The sequence below is a fragment of the Orcinus orca genome, chromosome 15 (assembly GCF_937001465.1).
Source record: "Orcinus orca chromosome 15, mOrcOrc1.1, whole genome shotgun sequence".
Taxonomy (NCBI): Eukaryota; Metazoa; Chordata; class Mammalia; order Artiodactyla; family Delphinidae; genus Orcinus; species Orcinus orca.
Genome location: NC_064573.1, coordinates 15,583,128 through 15,589,693, shown reverse-complemented (window position 1 = coordinate 15,589,693; position 6,566 = coordinate 15,583,128). Strand labels below are relative to the sequence as shown.

Below are 6,566 nucleotides of genomic sequence, written 5' to 3'. Positions count from 1 at the left end.
CCTGGAACCTGGCGCACTTAAGGGTGATTGAATGTGCAGGGGCTGCCAGTCGGTTTTATTTACTATGGCAGGACAGAGACTCAGTGCTTCCTCTCAGTGCTTCCTCTCAGTGCTCCTGGGACCTGAGGACATTGACTTGGGTCACTTGGTGACATTGGACAAGCCCAGGGAGCCCAACCGTCCATGTGCAGTCCAATTCTGAGAGTCTTGGCCTGGTTCCCAGCCCAAGTGCTGCCCCACTGAGCATAGCGTTTGGTGAGTTTCTGTGTTAGTTTGCTGGGGCTGCTTTAACAAGTACCTCAGGCTGGGTGGCTTAAACAACAGAAATTTATTTCTCACATTTTTTGGCAGCTGGAAGTCCTAGATCGAGGTGTCACGGGGCTGGTCTCTCCCGAGGCCTCTCTCCTTGGTGTGCAGACAGCCACCTTCTCGCCGTTTCCTCACGTGGTCTTTCCTCTGCGTGCACACATGAGTGTGTCCAAATTTCCTCTTCACATAAGGACACCAGTCAGATTGGATTAGGGCCCACGTCAATGGAATATTTAACTTTATCACCCCTCTACAAGAGTCACATTCGGAGGTACTAGGGGGATAGGGTTTCAACATATGAATTTGGGGTGGGAGATTCAATTCAGTCCATAACAGTTTCTTCTCCAAGTCCCTTTGAACTTGATTTTGGACCTCTAGGGTTCAATTATGTTCTATTCATTGTCCTGCTCTTCTGACCCTTAGGCTCCCTGGAGTCTTGTAATCAACATGAGAGGCACTTTGCAGGAAGGGGAAGTGATGCCTGCAAGGCAGCCCTCAGACCTAGCCAAGCAGGGTCCTATCCTGGACTCCATATTTAAGGGACGCCACACTTCTCTGACCTTCCTCTGGCTGTGTCCTCCCCATGGGATGAGATGCTGCAGGGCCAATGGGACATTGCCCCCCTGGAGCCTGCCCCTTGTCTTCCAGTCCACACTCTTGAGTGTCTAGGACCTGGGAATTGCAGTGGGGGTGGGCCTAGGGGGTGGAGCTTAGGTTGTCCATACTCCTGCCCGTAAGGCAGTTGGTAGTATAGGAACAGAGCATCTGAGGGGAAAATGGGTGGGACCAGAGCTGGAGGGGAGGGGGTGGGATCCTGCAGAAGCCCCCATGTACTCCCGACCCTGGCCCAAGGTAGAAGGGATGAGCCTGAGTGTCTGGGGGACCTAAGCTGATGACGCCTTCAGTGTAACCATGCTTAACCCTTTCTGTGATCTCCCCCAACACATGTACACACACACACACAGACACACACACACACACACACACACACTTCCAGCACTATTCTGGGTTTTTGGTTGGGCCAGAGCTATTTAGAGGTTTAAAAGTCACTGCCAAACTACAGGGTGATATGGTGATGGAGTGGGGCAGAGCCAGGAATGTCATTTAGTTAGTACACTGCCTGCAATATCTTTGGGGTTAGGGGGGCAGTGTTCACCCCATGGATGAAGAAGTTATCACCTTCCAGGTTTGCCCGCTTAGCAGTGAGGACCTGGGTCTCCCGTGTCCTTCAGAGTCTGGACACTGTTGCCCAGCGCTTCAGGTTTCATCCACAGACAAACTGCTGACTGTGCGGACAGGGAATCCTCCGGGATAGCTGAGGTGATGTCTATTCTAACTTGCTTTCATCGGCTTCGGGGCCAGTGAGGCAGTTCCTCTATGATTTAGACGCAGAAAGAGTATTATTTGGGACAACTGGGGTACATTTTCCAGCTGCTGCGAAACCTGTGCTTCTTGAAAAGGGAGGCTTCAGATCTAACAAAAAACACACTTTTAAAAACAAAGGGAGGTGAAGAAAATGTAATCTCGAAGCCCAGAAGTATAGTTTATCATTTTATTCCTAATTCTGTTGTTTTGGACACTTTGTGGCATAGAGGACCCTTAATTAAAGTAAAAAAAAAAAGTTTTTTTCAATAGTGTAGATAAACGACAAAGCTTTTACATCTTGATTTGGGATCTTCCCATGACCTCCAATATGTGCTGTGCAGTTAAAGGTGACAAGGAAGGTTATGGTGGCTGTGGCTTTGCAGGATGTCCGCAGAAGGTCACCGCAGGCAAGGGCTGGGCTTTCCTTTGCAGGCCAGAGAAGCTGGTTTTCTCAGTTCATCCGGAGTCCGCAGGCTGGGGTCCTGATCAACCGGCCAGAGGCTCTTGAGCGGTTCACTGAAAAAACAAAACTCCAGTTGATTCTTTTAAAATTAGAATAGAACTTCAAAGGGGAACAGACTTGTCAGCTTGTCAGTACACTTTTGTTTCAGGGTGAGAGTTTATTGGGGAAATTAAAATATTGAATACTACCAGGAAGTAGCTCGGGGAGCAATTCAAAGTGATTGGAATTGGATAAAGGAATTCTGCTGCTGTGTCCCCCGTAGGGATCCCCTGATGGAGCTCCCTTACTCTTGGCCAGCGCTGAGGACCCACCAACGTCTCCTGCTTCTTGTCTCCACCCTTAACAGGTGACAATAAGACTCACAAGGAATCACACATTTTTAACCTTTTAGTGCCCTATTTGGACATTTCAGAAACCCTCTGGTCACACTCATGGGAACAGTGGGTGCTGGAGGTGGAAGGGACATGAGAATATGTTGTGTCCAACCCACCCTTCCTCATTACATACATGAGAAAATGAGACCCAGAGGGCTGAAGTGACTTGCCCAGAGTCACACAGCAAGGTGGCTTGAACCCAAAACTCCTGAATGCGAGTCTAGTGGTGTGGTGAGATGAGGTAGCTTGAGGGGATAAAAAGACCACATCCTTCAAGTTCATACAGACCTGGGGTGAGCTCTGGCCCTGCAACTCAGCAGCAATCATAATAAAGACAACCAACGTTTACTGAGCTCTCACTCAAGGCCAGGTACTTTCTGAGTTCTCGCCACATTTCATTTTTATAACAACCCTGTGAAGTAGGTATCTCCATTTTACCAAGGGGGAAACTGAGGCACAGGGCAATTAAACTAACTCACCCATGGTCAGATTGTCAAGGGTGGATGCAGGCTCCCAGACTGCAGATCCTGTATTCTTTTTTTTTTTTTTGGCGGTACGCGGGCCTCTCACTGTTGTGGCCTCTCCCGTTGCGGAGCACAGGCTCCGGACGCACAGGCTCAGCGGCCATGGCTCACGGGCCCAGCCGCTCCACGGCATGTGGGATCCTCCCGGACCGGGGCACGAACCCGCGTCCCCTGCATCGGCAGGTGGACGCTCAACCACTGCGCCACCAGGGAAGCCCCGATCCTGTATTCTTAACCACTACGTTCAAATTCATAAACTTATCTGAGGAGAATTTTCCTTGTCTGTAAAATAAGGTAAATAATAGCTCCTTATAGGGATGTTGACAAAGTAGAAATAATGAACAAGACCTGCCTCATAGCAAGTGGGCATTTAATAAACAGCAGTGTTTTTTGTTATTCATAACCAGTGTTGCTATTTTATTAGACCACGCTGTGCCCCCCATCCTTTGCTGAGATTTTGGAAGTCCCCTGGTCTGGCAAAGTGTGCACCCCAATTAGCAGCAGGAACACCTGGAAACTTGTTAGAAAGGCAAATTCTCTGGCCCCACCCCAGACCTACTGGCTCAGAGCTTGCAGGGAGGGGAGGCGGGAAGCAGTCTATTTACCAGGCCCTTCAGGTAATTCTGAGGCACGCTAAAGCTTGAGACCTCTGCTGCCTAGTCTTACCACTTGTATCTTTACGAACTATTTCTCGTGGTGACTAATTAACTGTGTCCTAAGTTGGTGCATCTTATCTTCAATATCAGGCAGCACCTTTCCCCAGCTTGTGCCTTCCACCCTATTTTCCCATCTCATGTCGCATATATCTCTCTTGTGGAGACCTGCTCACAGAAAGATTTGAGCCAGCAATGAGGCTTTTGTGGATTGCCATTCCCAGTTCTGAGTGCTGGGAAAAGATGCAGAGCCCGGGCAGGCTGAGGATTCAGGAGACCCGTGGTCCACCTCCAGCTGGGCTAAGAGTTCCTAATTCTGTGAGTTTCTGCACCTTTGAGCTCTAATTTCCCCATGTGTAAATCAGATATATTAAAAGCTAGCTGCCCTTTTTAATGTCAAAGTTTGATTTTGAAATAATAAATATGAAAGCTCTTGGAAAAGCATCAAGTATTTATTGCGAAGTAAAGTGTTGCTAATGCAATCTTTTTTTTTTCTTCTTGGTAGATATTTTAAGATTCAGAAATGCTTCATTTCTGGCTCCTTCTCTCCCCGTCTCTACAATAAATTCTTTCTCCTCATCTGGTGGGGGTGTGGCCAGATGTGCTACTGGATTATTCCCCCTGGACATGTCTGTTGCCATGTGTCTGTGAGTATAGGCATCTCAGGTACCGGGCTGGGATGTGCACGTTGGACTGTTTTATCAACTTTTGCTCACTAGCTACACTTGGCCATTTCATTTTCATTCATTGAACGATGTCTGATCACCATTTACTTTATTTATTTTAAAGGTGAATTTTAATTTAATTAATTAATTTATTTATTTTGGTTGAGTTGGGTCTTCATTGCTGTGCACGGGCTTTCTCTAGTTGTGGCCAGCGGGGGCTACTCTTCGTTGCGGTGCGCGGGCTTCTCATTGCAGTGGCTTCTTTTGTTGCAGAGCATGGGCTCTAGGTGCACGGGCTTCAGTAGTTGTGGCTCACGGGCTTAGTTCCTCCGCGGCATGTGGGATCATCCCCGAGCAGGGTTCGAACCCGTATCCCCTGCATTGGCAGACAGATGGCGCCTCCAGGGAAGTCCACCATTTACTTTAAACAAGAAAATTCAAATGTGTTCCAGAGGGAGCCAGCCACACCCAAATGTGATGGGCTTTGGGGATCACTGAGAAATGTATTCCATCCCCAGATATTCCTGTTCCTATCATGTGACACTGAAGATGAATTTCTTTTATTTGAGGCATCGCTTCTTCCCCAAACACCTCAGCAAACTTGCCTGTTAAGTCTTAGCTGCATCTGACATTGTTTCTTAGGACAAACTAATGGCAGTAGGCTTGCTGGCCCAGAGGTCGGATCTTTTATAAGGTGGTTTCCTGAAAACCCCATTATTCTGCCCCCAGTAGGAGATGCCCATGTCTGTTTCGTTACCCTGCCACCAGCATCAGAAGCTCCCTTTATGAAAACTGGTGCCAATTTGATAGATTCATAAATCGGTTTACTTTACATTTAAAAAAAATTGGTAATAAGGGTTTTTCTTTCTAAGTCTACCTGCTATTCATACTCTTCACTCCCTTTTCTATGTCTGTGTTAGTTGGGTTCTTACTGATTTTTTAAAGTTCATTCTACAGATGAAGGATGTGACTCAGTCATATCAGCTGCAAATCTCTTCCTCAATGTGTTGGTTGCTTTTTGTTTGTTATGATTTTTTTTTTTACAATTATAATAAGGACTTTAGTGAAATCCATTCATCTTTGACTTTGTAATTTCTTTCATTATCTTTTCTTAGAAAGCCACTCCTAACCCTTAAGCCTCTTAACGTTTGCCTACATTTCAGTAGGGGGCTGGAGAGTGCTTTTTTCCCCTGGGCTCTTTTCTCTGCATCTTACTGTGGTACTGTGGTGCTGGGGTGAGGTCAGGCTTGGTCACATGTGTGTCATCTCCCTGCAGGTTCCTCACCTTGCTGGGCCTCACCCTTCCTCTGGCTGGAACTGTCTACGTGGCAGCCACCGGGTGGAGGTCAGACCGCAAGGCATCACCCACACACGGAGCGCATTCGGCCACTTACGGGAGTCTGCCTTTGAGAGAGCGGGTGAGGAGTGAGCAAAGAAACACAATCCAACGGACTGATTGCCTTGCCCATCCCTCACTGTCAGGAACCCCGAGCAGAGGGAAAAGTAGGTATTTATTATTTCAAGACCGCTCATGAGAGGTGACTTAGAGGACGACACTATTAGAAAATAATCCCTGCAGAGCTGGGGTCTAGTGATGCCCGAGAGCTTCTAAAAGCTGGAGTGAAGGTTGGGTCTCTACTCTTCACAGTTCAGTCTTTGTTTAGCATCAGTGTGTTCAGGCGAGGTCGCTGAAAATGCTGCTTTCTTTCTTAGCTACAATTATCCAGTGTGTTTTTGTGCAACTCAGAGTCTAGGTCAGAACAGAGATTGGGTTGCACTATGGTAATCCTCTAAGGGACCATCCCATGAGCACGATGTCTATTTTCAGTGTCACAGCTACACAGATGACTCACAGAACCTTCCTGGCATTCCTGAGGTAAATGATTTACATATAAGCTGAAGCCAGGGGAGTGACTGTGCAAACAACAGGAGGGGATTACAATGGAAATAGACAACCTGGCACGGTAGTGACAGGCTGGGTAGGGATAAGTCACAGCGGGTTGTGATTTAGTTAAAAATCAAGAGCGTTACCTTTATTTCCACCTGCGCATATGGCAAGGCAAATACACACACACATTCTGAAACAACAATAGCCTCACATGCAAGTAATTTTAGAAGATGTGGAATAATTTTTGTCAGAGCCTCTGAGGTCCACGCGATTGTCCTTCCTTTACTCCAACGAGAGGGAAAAAAACAAAACAAAATTTCAGTGA

At 47.2% G+C, this 6,566-nt stretch overlaps 1 non-coding gene across 1 annotated transcript; it reads left to right on the top strand.

Annotated features, from left to right (window-relative positions):
- The first annotated feature begins 3,871 nt into the window (after positions 1-3,871).
- Positions 3,872-6,013, top strand: LOC117200749 (uncharacterized). The gene is made up of 3 exons (XR_007471597.1): positions 3,872-4,006; positions 4,194-4,335; positions 5,630-6,013. It is a non-coding gene; the product is annotated as an uncharacterized LOC117200749 (transcript).
- Positions 6,014-6,566: the final 553 nt, after the last annotated feature.